General features: G+C 38.5%; 1 long non-coding RNA gene across 1 annotated transcript; it reads right to left on the minus strand.

Moving 5' to 3' along the window:
* Window positions 1-5658: 5658 nt before the first annotated feature.
* LOC143660328 (uncharacterized) lies at window positions 5659-10705 on the minus strand. Its single transcript, XR_013163958.1, has 3 exons — window positions 10439-10705; window positions 7763-8007; window positions 5659-6286 (listed from the first exon to the last, which is right to left on the minus strand). It is a non-coding gene; the product is annotated as an uncharacterized LOC143660328 (long non-coding RNA).
* Between the last annotated feature and the right edge of the window lie 4145 nt (window positions 10706-14850).

Genomic DNA, 14850 nt, shown 5'->3' on the forward strand with positions numbered 1-14850 from the left:
TGCCCAATGCACACGGCCCGTAGTTATGTCCCCTGGCCAAGGCCCGTAGCTATGCCCCCGGCCCTAAAGCACGTGAAACTCCTAACCTACCACAGGAGGCCCCCTAAGCATCGTCAGCACCCCCACTAGCTAGCCTATATCTAACCCTGCAGCTCCTAGGGGGGCACGACTTCCCCGGCCCGCACCCTGAGCACCCGGACCCGGGAACCTGGTCCCGGGACAATAAACTTTTTAAACTCAGACTCAGTTTCTCTGATTTCTCAGTCGGCTACCATTTAAAACCTAACACTATCAGCGCCAATCACCTGCTTTTTTTTTTTTTTTTTTCATTTCAGTTGTTTGGTCTCCTACTCCATTTTTTTGTTTAGTTCCTTTAAAAAATTTCTATCTCTTTATTGTCATTCTTATGTTGTTCACTCATCATTTTTCTGATATCTTTTAGTTCCTTCCGTGTGTTTATTTTTTTCTCCTTGACTGTATTGAAGGTCATTAAAACAAAAACAAAACAAAACAAAACCCCTCTGTTCTTTATATTCGAAGTTGGTCTTATTCATTCATGGTTTCTGAATTTTTATCTTGGTCCTTTGGATGAGCCATCACTTACGTTTGCAGTATTTTGTGGCCCACTGTTCATTTTAATATTCTTAATGTATTAACTTTGGGACTTAGTCCCTGAGCTGTCTGTTCTTTAAGACTTTTCCAGCTATTGCTATTGACAGCTGTATCCTTGAGTGCCAGGAGCTAACAAAAACAAAGAAACTGAAGCAAAAATCACCTTACAAATTGACTCTGTATTGGCTGCTGTTCTCCTTCAGAGTTTAGCCTTCCCGTTAGAATATCAGCCCAAAGCAAAAGTGAAGTACAGGGTCCTGTCCATCATTTCTGAGTCTGTGTCTAGTCCTGGGCTTGTGCTTACTCATGGCCTTACAAATTCTCCTGTTCACAGGAATTAGCATGTCTCCTCTGCTCCCGATGTAACAGACTCCCTCGCTTCTCCTGAGTCTTCTACTGTACGCTTAAACTTGGCAATTCCTTTCCCCTGGCAAATAATTGGTTGTTTCTTACATTGGTTTAGCTATCAGCAGGATATATCAGCCTGCAGGGCAAGTTCTGGGCCGATGAACAAAGGACAGTGTCTTTCTTAGTCAGTATTTCAGGTTGCCACCTGATACATTGGCACTCATGCACAGGCACTCCAGTAGGAGCATGGGGTTACTTTGCTCCCTTGAGAGCAGGGCTAAGGGCCCAACATGGGAGCACAGGCCAGTTCCAAAGTGTGCCAGTGAAGGGCTGGGTAAAAGGCTAATGAGAGTGCCAAAAGCATGTCACCATTTTTTTCTACTTTTTCTCTTTTTTTCGAGAAGTTGTGGATTTACAGAAGAATCATGAATAAAATACAGGATTCCCATATACCACTTCAACACCACACTTTGCATTGGTGTGGAAAATTTATTACAATTGATGATATTATACTTTTATAATTGTACTATTAGTTGAAGTCATGGTTTAACTTAAGGTTCACTGTTTGCATAGATCCATGGGTTTTTTAAAAAACATTTTATTCTGCTACCATATGTACAATCTAACATTTCCCCTTTTTAATCATATTCAGTAATATATTTCCATGCTGCTAATTGCATTCAAATATTGTGCTACCATCAGCACTATTCACTACCAAAACATTTCCATTATTCCTAATAGGAATCTTGTACATTTTAAGCCTTAATTTTCTATTCCCATCCCCACCCCATCCCCTGGTAATACCCATTCTAGATCCCAACTCTGTGAGTTTTGCTTATTCAAATTGTTTCAAATCACTGATGTCATACAATGTTTGTCCTTTTGTGTCTGGCTTATTTCTCTCAACATGATGTCTTCAATGTTCATCCATGCTATTGCATGAATCAGAACTTCATTCCTTTTTTATAGCTGAATAATATTCCATTGTATGTATTTACCATATTTTATTTATCCATTCATTGGTTGATGAATATTTTTTGATGTTGATGCTTTCACCTTTTGGCACCATGTAAATTTATGTTTTGATGGCAAAATATTATTTCTTGTTTTAAATTTTCCTATGGCCCAACCTTCCCAACACAAACACACATGTGCATGTGCGCATATACACACATGTATGCAACTGTAGCTTAATGTTGGAATTTAAAATGAAGTTATAGAAACAATAGGTTTAGATGACATAGTTTGATGCCTTTTGTCTCTAAGGCCTTAATCACAATTTAGTAACTTGGTGGCTTATGTAAAGTGAACCCTCATTATTTAAAAAATATTACCATTTACTAATGCAATTGCAAATCTATTTATGAGGGTGGTAACTTCACACTAATTTCACATCAACAGACACTTATTGAAGATGACCAATGTTAAAATCAATTTGGGCTATTAATAAAATAATATCAGTTGCCCTGACCAAAAAAATATGGTCTGGTAGATATTAATGGTCCACGAATGATTTTTAGTTGTGATTCTTTTGAGGATGTGGCAGGGAGAGGGGAAGAGAAAGGCTATAAGGGTATTTCTAACATAAGATTTCTCTCTTCTTCAGTGCGTTTAACACATATCTGACTTCCAGTATTTTCTTAGAAATTCTACAGATAAACACATATTAGCCCTTTAAAAAATCATTATTGTGAGAAAAAATGTCTTCCTCTGTTGCTTCTACTTTAAAAAAATATAATATATATATATATATTTTCATAAATGTAGTATCTGTGCATGTCATAGTTAAAATGTTTGCATAGTGAGACCTGAAGTGAAAGCTAAGAATTCTATAAACACTAGGTCTTTGTAGAAACCCAAATTCAACTAGTTTTATTTTTATTCCTTTGAGGCTTGGTGATTTTCAAACATTTATATATCCTTATAGCAAACGTTTTATGTACAATGTATATTTCAGCTTCAAGATGGCCCCGTTTGAGTTAATTGTTTTTGTACCATGTTTTATGAACATAGTTTTTTTTTTTTCAGTTGCCACTGGAGGCCAAACCATAAGCAATGTGTTTAGCCTTTTGCTCACCCAATCACATTCAGCCTAAAATATCGACGTTCTGAAGAAATTCCCTGTAGAGTAGAAAGCACATCTGTTTTATCCTACTAGGCAGCCTGCAGAGAGACACTATTTTCCTTGAGGGAAAGGACAATCAAGTTTTGAGAACATAGGTAGTGTACCATTGGGGAAAAAGCTGAAAATAAAATGGACCATCGTTTTCAATTCTGTTGCTCAGATTATAAAGAAACCCTTTGTTCAGACTTTACATTCTACTCCTCCTTGCTCAATCTTTAGTCTTTTAAAATTCTACCCTTAACTAAATGGGTAAGCTTCAAAAAAGATTAAACTTAAAAATATACTAGGAATACAGAATGAAGAGAGGTGATTGATCTTTGAGTAGGTATCCAACAGTGCAATGAAATTCTCAAGCAGGTTCCTTTTTATTTCAAAATGGGTTTGATTCAGAGGGATTTTATAGCTGCTAAATCATGCAGTTGGCAGAGATTTGCGTGCTTCTCACAGTTACTTTGAAAAATGTCAAATTTGGCAAAGGCAGTAAAAATACTGGGATTTACTGAGCTTGCTTTTTCTTTTTTCTTTCTTCTTTTTTTTTTTTTACTCCCAGAGAATGCTCTAAAATCCAGCATGCTCAGAAGTAACAATGTAACCCGAGTGTGCAGAATCACAGGCTCACCGAAAGAGTGTGGCTTTCTCAGTTAGTGTGTTGCAACCGCATCTTCGGTATAAGCCTCAAAGCCTGTGCTCTGTTACAAAAAGCTCCTCTTTGCCACCAGCAGACATGCATTTAATGTCATTGGTAATGGCATTTGAAAACTGTTGGTTTCCTGCATAACTGCTGCACGTCCTTATTTCGCTTATCCATAGAGATGTAGGTCTGAACAAAGTTCCTGTAGACTCGTTACTATACCTACACAGGGCCACTACCCAGAAGCAGTGTAGAATAGTTGCTATCAGCATGCATTTTATTTGGAACTCCATCTGTGACTTACATAACTCACCAAACCCTGGTTCTATCAAGTGTAAATGGATGTAACAGATTACTTCACTAGGCTGCTAGAGGATCAAGTGGGATGTAACATGCTTAGGACAGGCACATGGCAAGTTTTTGAAAAACGGCATTATAACTCATTATTATATTTAATAAGTGGTATTTATTATTAGTATTACCAGTCCAGAAGAATAGATTATTATTCATAAAGTTTACATTTTCTCACACTACCAATGATGCAATTATTACCACTATACTTATAATACAATGCCTTGCCTCTGTGTTGTCTTGGAGAAAGAGATGTCCACTCTCTGGGTTCCTTTATGCCGCTCTGTTGTAAGTCAGATTCAGATTTCTCTCTCTCTCCTGGCATCTAAAAGTTTTTCTATAGTTTTTTAAAAATTACTTTTGCTTCTAGAGCCAAGGCAGTGGCCCCTTTGATGGATAAAACATTATTATACAAAAGCATATACAATATAACTGAACGATGCCCCCAACTGGTCCAGGTAATCTGCCAAGAAATTGCTCACTCCAGCAAACAATAAAGAAATTCATCTCTAAAATGTAAAGGCATCTGTGTCTCAAACAAGCTTTGATGATAGGACAGGAAATCACAGCAGTGCGATACTTCTAAGCACTTGCATTTATGATATCAAGAGCTTCGTAAACATGACTTTTTACTGTATCTAGCTACATGTTAGCAGTATGACAGACGATTTTTACATATAAATCTCACCACAACCCTATGAGTCGAGGACCGCTATCATACCCGTTTCAAGATGAAGACTCATTCTTGTGTCTGAGAAAAATTTTGTTAATCAGTATGACCTTTGATTTAACCCTTCGAGATTCACTCATTCAAGTAGGTATAACATTCATCTTGTCGATTACTGTAACCTTAATGCCCAGAGTACAGTTCCTGATATGGCACACATTCAGTAAATATTTTAATTAAATGCTGATAAAGAGATTCTGAAGAACTTTAATGTCTTCATTGTCTGTATGTTTTTAAAAACCCATCTCTAACTGTCAATGAAATATACAAGTCCCTGGCTTGTTGAAAAAAATGGTGAAGATAGATTAAGGTGAATACCAAGACTATTCAAGCTTCAGGGATTATCTGAAACTGTGACTAAGCCTCTGCACGGGAATGAAGGACAGCAGGCAGAAATTAAACCATCAAGACAAATGAGATGACAGACGCGTTTAACTAAATCTTACCATTCTGCCAACCACATGAATACAGATGAGAAGGCCCAATCTTGTAGTCTGTTGATAGATAATTTAGGGAAAATTATTACTTCTCTGGCTTACCTGGCCCTCTATGATCTGACCTTACCTCCAGGCTCGTCCTCTCACCTTGCATTCTTCAACCACACTGCCCCTTGCATTTTAAAATCCTTTTCCTTGTTAATGTCCCTACCTGGAGTTTCTTTTGCTAGCTCTTCTCACGGCCTGCTTCTGCTCATTCAGCTTCAGCTCGCGTCACCCTCAGACTATCGTGTTTAACTGTCCCCTACTTATAAATTCTCTCTATTGCAATGCCCTGTTGATTTTAGCTTGTGATAAGTGTGATGAAAGGAATTGTCTTTCCATGCAGGCTTCTTCCAAATGTACAAAATAAGCCTTGTGTGGGCAGGAGACTTCTTTATTTTTTCCATATTTAAGACTGGGAGAGAGCTCGGCAGATAGTGTGTCCTCAACAAATATCTGTGGAATACGTTATTGCTTGAACAGTACAATGCTGGGTAATGTGGGATAGTCTAAAATGTAGAACATTCATGATTTTGATGATGTGAGAGTTCTCGAAATAAATGGACATGACGCTGTTTGACAAGGACTGGTAGCACAGTGCCAGAAGCTATATGTTCCAAAAATTGGACAAAAGGGAGCAATAGCAAATTAAGACTTAGAATGGATTTGAGGATATTTGGATTATATAACCTGCCTGGTCCAAAGAACGGTGTTGGGATGAAGGATCCAAAGGGCTCTGAAAAGATCAGGACTGATTAGGATACACAAGAATGTTCATCACAGTCGGTGAGACATTGGCTGGGATGGTTCAGTCTTGAAGTCCCTTAGGGCAGTGGCTGGCATCTGGAATCTGTTCAAATGAAGCAGTGCTTTCCTCAGTGCTTTGGGACAGTGACATAAAAGGACCAGTTCATGGAATGAACAGAGACAGGAAGTTGCAAGCCATCAGGTGGGGCTGAGATAAAGCCATATGTGCACTGTGAAACTTTTCCAAGAAAAGATGAAATGGGAATCTAGAGTAGCAAAGATAAGGTGGTGAATTAGGATCTATTTCACATACTTTCTATGTTGTATATTATTTAATCCCCACAAACAAGCCTTTAAGGTGGGTGAGTATATTTCTGTGTTATAGTGAGAAAACTGAGACTCAGAAGAGTGCAGTTACTTTGCCAAATTCACTCAGCTAGTACGTGTAGGAGACAGAACTCACACCTAATCATGGTGTTTCTAGCTCTGGCTTGCCTGCATTGATGCTTTCTTTATCTGTTTGTTTCTGAAAAATACGTGAGGATGAAGGTGTGAGAGCTTCAGTACTTAGATGTTCAGACTGAACTACTGGATCTCTGGACCGAACAAAATTACTTTCTGTATTTTTAGTGCCTACGTTATTGAAATAATTAGCATTTCTTTCTGGACACAACAAACAGAACTAAAAAGTCTCTGAAGGCCTGAAATTTGATACCCTGCATTCTCTAACATTGCAGAGCAGTATACCCATTCCTTCCACTGCTCTAGAGAGGATCTGGAAAGAATGCTGGACTTGGGAGTCATTGTTAAATGATAGAAAAGGTGGGAACACCAAGGGAAAAATGAGAGGTACTATACCTCTCCAGGTGCTAAATGTACTTGAGTATAAGAAAATGCTTTTTCTCCTAAAAAGCTATGCATTCATATGAATCACCTTTCCTCATCTGCTCTAATTAAAGACATTCCACTCTGTTTCCTCCATAGTGAAGAAGTTCAGAAAAAATATTGGACTGATATGTGCAGATTCTAAAATTTATTTCAACAGGCAAACAATAACGGAAGTTTCTCTCTCCAAATACCTTCCCCCATTACGTGTGGCTCGCACCTTTGTCAGTTTGTCACCAGTACGGCTAGCAAGTAAGAAGCACAGTGAATATTCTTAGATTTGGTATTTGGCTCAGCTTGACTATAAGCAGAAACTCAAAATTTATACAGATAGGAAAGCATTTTTAGCCCTTGGGTTTCAAAAAGAACACTCGTCACAATAACAGCAACCCAAACACAGACCTACCATGAACCAGGCATTGTGCTTGCAGAATTTAGTACTTTGTTATACCTAATACTCATAATAATTGTGTTTCCTCATTTTACTTACTCATAAATGGAAAAGATTTGGACGTTAAAATATTACCAAGGTCACATGACAGGAGAGGGGTCCAGCCAGGATTCAAACCCAAGCCTGTCTGGTTGCTCAAGCTCATGTTTCTTTCCCTGTAAATATATATCTAGCTTTCTGAATTTTCTACAAAGACATGTGCTGCCCAGTGAGTCATGAGACAAGGAGAAAAACCCATGCTATCTTCTATAACAGCATAATGTGCAGTGAGAGAATTTGGGTATCAGGAATTCCAGCTGAGAATGTGGCCAGTCAGATGAGCCAAAGCTTCAAGGAGGTTGCATAACAATTTGGATTTATATTTCAACAAGAAACAGTAAATTTTTCACACTCAAAAAAGAAATACCATTTGATATGTACAAGAAGCCTGTTGTTGGGTCAAAACATCTTCCCTGAGCTCTTTAGGCATCTGTTTCCTAGTATCCCCTGGAGGTCAAATACTGTTTTCTCTTCTGGTTCTAAGTTTACAAGATTGTCCCAAAGCTGTATCTTGCAGGTACCTCTTTCCAAATGGAACACTGCACATATTTTCTCTCTTGTTGTCTCCTCATGCAGTCAGTTTCCTTCTGTTGCTGGCTTGAGGGGTTCTTTCTGTTTAGTCAAAGCACAAGGGAGACAGTTTTGTAGCCTTATCATGGAATCATGCTCCACGTTTTGTCTCATATAAAAGCAAGTCAGCCTAATAGTATTATAATGCATAAACCAGTCTTCTATCCTAAAGCAGTATTTCATGGCACATGAGGATTTGAAATGACTAGAATATCCTTCCAACCTTGAGAATAATGGTTCTGTGATGCGGCTAAATTTATCCAGAGAAAGCATGGGAATAACCACTTGATTCCTTTTCTCTCTCTCAAAGTTTCTCAACTTTGGTACTCTTGATATTTGGGACTGGACAATTCCCTGTACTAAGGAGACTTTATTGTGCATTGTAATATGTTTAATAGCATCCCTCCTGAGCTCTAACCCACTGGATGCCAATAGCACTCCCCAGCGTGACAATCAAAAATATCTCCAGACATCGTCAAATGTACCCTGGAGGGTGAAATTACTTCCTGCTCTCTCTCTCTTTCTCTCCCTTTCGTCATACACACATACACACTAACACACAGACACACACTCTAGCACTTTGATGGGAAAGATTTCTTAGTAAAATTATCAGTTATATACATGGCACTTGTGGAGTTTTATGCATTTGGCTATGGAAGGAGTTCTGATTCCTCTAAAAATATACTGTTAGAAGAGGAAACTTGGGGTTGTGCAAATTTAGGCCTATGCAATAGATCGAGACCATCTGGAGTTGAACCAGCCCCAAAGCCTGACACACCTGCCCTGGGACTTGCAGATGGACAGGGGCGGGGGATGGGGGGGAAATCATCTCAATTTTATAAAAATGAAAGCCTAGGAATAAATTGCTTTTACGTCCTGAACAAGTCTGGCTTCTGGATTTCAATTCGTGGCAGTAATAAATGCTTCTTTCAATTGCTCTCCACTCCGCATAATGGTGCAGGGTCAGATCAAATGCAGGGAGGCCCTGCATGCTGAAAGGCAGTTTACAGATCAGTTGAACTGATACCTAAAGAAGAGTCTGGCTTCCGTGGGGACTGGTGTGGATGGCAGCCCCCTTCCTTCTCTGAACGGGATTTTTTTTGTAACGCATTAACACAAATTGTCTATTTCAGTCTGTGTGACTTTCCCAGAGGATGCTGAATTTCAGTTTATCATCCATACTAACTTACTGAACTCCAAGAAGTTGTCCTCAGGCCTCTAATCCCTGAAAAAAGTTCTGATTCTTGGATTCAAGTGGTTTACGCACTGTTTTAAGAGATCAAAGCCTCATCTACTATATTCGCTGAAGACCCTTTTCACAGAGAAGTCAATTTATCCCTTCTTGAGATACCTCTGCACTGGGTGACAGTTCTATTTGCATAAATCCCTCTCCAGTGTCACATATTTGCCTATGTGTCTGTGTCTGCCTGGAGGCTAGGCCCAAGTAATTTATATTGTTAGTGCTATGCAACAGTCTTTGCAGAGAGTCAATGGACTTCTCTGTTGCATTTAATGATAGAGAACAGTAAAGTCTTTCTGAAAATCTTTATGCCTTTGAGTCCATGGCAATCATTTCCTTTCTGACCATTGTTTCCCTTTTTCCTTTGCTTTCTCAGTTATTCATACTCTATGAAATTCTTAAACATTAATGTCTAGGGATTTATCCTAGTTTGTCCATTTTACTCATTCTGCATCATTTCCTTGGCTGATCTCACCTATGGTCATTGGTTTAACTGCGCAGACTATTGGTTCTCAAATCTGCTACCATCTGTCCTGACTTCTTCCATATGACTGGTGTCCTTATATATAAGGGGAGGAAATTTAGATACAGAGAGACGGAGACAAAGACAGATAGCCATGTGATGGAGGCAGAGATATAATAATGCCACAACAAGCCAAGGAACAGCATGGAATGCAGGCCACCCACCAGAAGCCAGGAGGGAGAGGCATGGAAAAGATTCTTCCCTTAAGAGAAAGCACGGCTCTGCCAAAACCTTGATTTCAGACTGCTGGCCTCCAATACTGTGAGATAATAAATTTCTGTTGTGTAAGCCGACAACAGTGGCTTTGTGGTACTTTCTTATAACAGCTTTGGAAAACTAAGTCATACTCCTAAATGTTTTTGTCAAGCCTCTCCCCTCTTCCTCTATTCATTTCATTACCATCCCAGTAAATGTGCTCAACATCTCTCAATAGACTCTTACCATTTTCCTTGCTATCAGTTATGCTCTTCTTAAATTTAGTCTTCCCACTGCAGTCAGAATGAGTTCTCTGAAAAGTAAATCTGCCTATGATGCAACCCTTTCCACCCTGAAAACTGGTTTTCTATAGAATAAAGTTCAAAGACCTTAGCATGACATGGCCCAGCTCAACCTGCTTCTCTAGCCTCACTTCTTATGACTTGATCTAGTTACTATTACGAAGTAACAGACCCCATCACGTAATCTCAAAATGGCCCTTTTATGATACTTACAGATTCTGTGTGTCAGAAATTTGGACATGATCAAGCAGAAATGGCTTTTCTCTGATTCACATTATCAGAGACCTCTACTGGGAAAACTCAATGGCTGAGGATGACACAGTGGCTGGCAACTAAAATCATGTAGCAACTCATCTCACACTTACGCTGGAATGGCTCAAAGGCTGGAACTATCAACCAGAGTACCTACAGGTGGTTTAGTTGGTTTATAGCAAGTGAGTTCACAGAGCTGAATTATTTCCATTGCAGTCCAAAGCTCTGAGCAGGATGGAGGCTGAAGGCCTTTTATGACACGTTCTTGTGAATCACACAAAATCACTTTAGCTGTTTTCTCTTGGTCAAAGAAGGCACAGGTCTACCCCGATCAAGGGGAGGGGACATAGACTTCCATATCTTTTTTTTTATTTTTTATTTTTATTGACAAAATATAACAACATACAAATACGGACATTCTTAACATATGAAGATTACATTCTTGGTATATAATCAATGACTCACAATATCATCACATAGTTGTATATTCATCACCATGATAATGTCTTAGAACGTTTGCATCACTCCAGAAAAAGAATAAAAAGAAAAAAGAAAAAACTCACACACACAATACCCCTTACCCCATCCTCTCATTGACTGCTAGTATTTCCATCTACCCAATATATTTTAACCTTTGTTCCCCCTATTTTATTTCTATGCCCCTTACCACTCCTTTTCATTGATCACTCTATTTCAATTTACTCAATTTATTTATTTATTTATTTATTTTTTTAACATGGGCAGGCACCGGGAAACGAACCCGGGTCCTTGGGCTTGGCAGGCAAGCATTCTTACCTGCTGAGCCACCGTGGCCCGCCCTACTCAATTTATTTTAACATGTGTTCCCCCCTATTATTTTAAAGTTTTTAATCCATATGTTTTACGCATCTGTCCATACCAAAAGAAGCATCAGACACAGGGTTTTCACAATCTCACAATCACATTGTGAAAGCTATATCATTATAAAATCATCTTTAAGAAACATGGCTATTGGAACACAGCTCTACAGTTTCAGGCACTTCCCTCTAGTCTCTATAATACACCTTAAACTAAAAAGGAATATCTATATAATGCATAAGAATAACTTTCAGGATAACCTTTTGACTCTGTTTGAAATTTCTCAGCCACTGACACTTTATTTTGTCTCATTTCTCTCTTCTCCTTGTTAGTCAAGAAGGTTTTCTCAATCCCTTGATGCTGAGTCCCAGCTCATTCTCGGATTTCTGTCCCAAGTTGCCAGGGAGATTTATATCCCTGGGAGTCATGTCCCACGTAGAGAGGGGAAGGGCAGTGGGTTTGCTTGTCGTGTTGGCTGTAGGATTGAGAGAGGCCACATCTGAGCAACAAAAGAGGTTCTTTGGGGGTGACTATTAGGCCAAATTTTAAGTAGGTTTAGCCTATCCTTCACAGGGAAGACCTCCATATCTTGATAAAAAGAGTATCAATACTTTGAGGTCAAACTTAAGCCTCCTCCCCTTCCCCCAAATTGGGTGGATTGTAATACTAGTGGTCAATAAGAGGGAGGGGTAAAGGGTATGTGATATTTGTTTTATTTCTTTTTCTGGAGTGATGCAAATGTTCTAAAGATGATCATGGTGATGAACATGCAACTATGTGATGATATTGTGAGCCACTGATTGTATACTTTGGACAGATGGTATGGTGTGTGAAGATATCACAATAAAAATATTAAAAAAATGTAAAACCACCACATGTCTAGTCCCTCAAACTCTATATTCTGACATGGAACAACTGCAGTTCCTTACACATATTTGTTAATTCATCTTCTTTTACAAATTCATGTCTTCATTACATTTTCTTTGCTGGAGTATCTTTTCTATCCTTATTCACCTGTGTTATTCACCTGGTTAATGGAGAGCAAGAAGTTGCTTATTCTTTTTTAAATTCTCAAAGCAATTTAATAAAAGGCAAAAGTCTGTCATGATTTTGAGTTCTCAGTACTGAATATTTATAACCTTGTGATTCAAATCTTTTCAATTTAAATATATCATGCAGAAAATATTTCTAAAACACAGGAGCCCAGAAATTGTAACTACATGGTATGCAGGTAGCCATGTCCCCCTTCTGCCCAAAGAGATACTTTTAACCAATCGAGATAGTCTTCCTATAGAGGGCCACACTTGACCTCAGCCTACGTCTCAACACAAAACTTCAGAAAACAATTTCCAGCTCCTTGGAATACACTCTTCCCTGTTTTTAATCAGAAATCAATTTAACTTTTTCTTGATGCTTTGATTTTTTTTGTATCAATTAATGTACTGCTCTGTAATGTAGTATTGGAGGAATAAGGTTGGTAGGTGACCTAAAGAAGGAAACTGAAATCACTTGGATACTTACTGTATACCACAGCATGTAAACCTACATCATCTCCTTTAACTCTGTCAATAGCTCTTTAACAAGTAGGTCTCCATTATGTAGATGAACAACCAGGGATTCAGAGCCCAATTTATTTTTTTCCAAGGTCATGCAGTTGGTACATATGGTATAGCCAGGATTTAAACACAAACTAGTTGGGTTCCAGAATTCTTTTGTTGGTCTTTCTTTGGAAGAATGAGCTAATCAATCACTGCGCATCTATAAAAAATTCCTCTACACTCTGCCTCTCATGTGACTGCTGGGGGCAAGTGCCTTTGTCAGGGTGCGTTAACGACAGTGAGGTTATTAAGAGGCATGTAGTCCCTTGTCTGTTTTCTTTCCTCCTCGGGATCAGTCTGAATGACAATTACTCTTCCAATTTTCTCACAGGCTCAGCTAACAAACAATGGATAAAGTGAAAGCAAGCTTTAATGCCACCTTCCATCCTCTTCCTTTCTGAACTCCAATAAAGCAAAAAGCAAAGGGAAATAATTTTTTTTAATTTTAAATATAATTTTTTTTACTTTATATAATAAATTTATTTATGAAATAAATAATCTCATTTCTTTAGGCAGTGGCCAGGAAGGACCTGTCCTTCCATCAGCAGCAGCCTGGGTTAAGTTCAGGCTCTATTGTTTTCAGATTCTCCAAAGAGAGCAGCATTAGGTTTTCCCTTCTTGGAGCTCACTGGGTGTCATTCTTGCTAGAGGGGTCAGGTCACAACCATGAAGCTGCCTAGCTGTATTAAATGTTATTAGAGTTTCAGAAGGAGGGCCACTCAGGCACAAAGCCTTTTAAAAATACACTTATGTTGAAATAAATATGCATTTATATATTTTATATAGGCTAAGTGAACCTATCCATTTCAAAAATAGCATTGTCACCTAAACTTAAATTGCTCTATTATGATGAGTGGCACCGAGCAGCTTTCTATCTGGGGCTTACAGGTTTCAATTACTTCAGGGAAGAGCCTGGTAGCTGCAGATAGAAGTCCTCACCTCAGTATGGCATTCACGGAGAATTTTGGGCTCTGTGGGGATTGTCCAGAGGATCCTTGCGAATATACTTTTCCTCTTCAAAATATGGGGCACACATATCGTCAGCATATATGCGTATGTATGTGCGACTAAATATTAAAAGTGCAGGCATTGTACATTTAGGTACCTTGTGATCATAGAACACCTTAAACAAATATCTATCAGAGCACTTAATGTATTGTCATTCTCTGCATTTGTCTATTCGATTTCTAGATCTTAAACTTTTAGAGCATTTAAGTAGTAGTGATAGTGTAGTAGTAGTAGTACTAATCTGGCATATATAACAACGGTAATAAGAATAATAACGAAAAGTACAATTTTTTTTTATTGAAAATGCATCATGTGCCAGGCAATACCCCATATATAATTCACTTACTGTATCCTTATAATTACCCTTTGTAGTAGGTATTATAATATCCCAGCAGTTGAGTATATGGCAAGGATAATGGTGATTCTAATGGACAGAAACTGGGATGGGCATAGGGGATTGCGTCTGTAGGAAATTGACAGCCCTCCGGTTAAAAACACCCACACCTAATTAGTTGTACACTGATGATGAGAACTTAGGTGACCAAGCCTAGAGCTAAGAAGTGTAAATAAAGAAGCAGTGTGAGTAGCTCAAAGAGCATGATCATTAGAGTTAGAAAAATCTGGCTTTAAGTTTCCTTTTGAAGGTTAGGAATAAGACCGATATGTAAAAGACACAAAAATTAGAACTAACTTGTAAAATTGCCATAAGAGTTAGAGTGGCTGTAGGATAAGCATCTTTAAAAGTTGTTTCTAGGAATCGAGATGTAAGGGAACACATGAGCTAAGGACTCAGTTGTGTCACAGGGGCTCTTCATAATAGGGTGAAGAGGGACAAAGATAGGGACAAAGGAATGATTAAAGAGACAGGAAGAAAAACCAGAATAAGGATTTGTTCTTGAAGCTTAGCTCTTTGGTCCAAGCTGTGAAAGT

This window comes from Tamandua tetradactyla, chromosome 16 (genome assembly GCF_023851605.1).
Source record: "Tamandua tetradactyla isolate mTamTet1 chromosome 16, mTamTet1.pri, whole genome shotgun sequence".
NCBI classification, from domain to species: domain Eukaryota; kingdom Metazoa; phylum Chordata; class Mammalia; order Pilosa; family Myrmecophagidae; genus Tamandua; species Tamandua tetradactyla.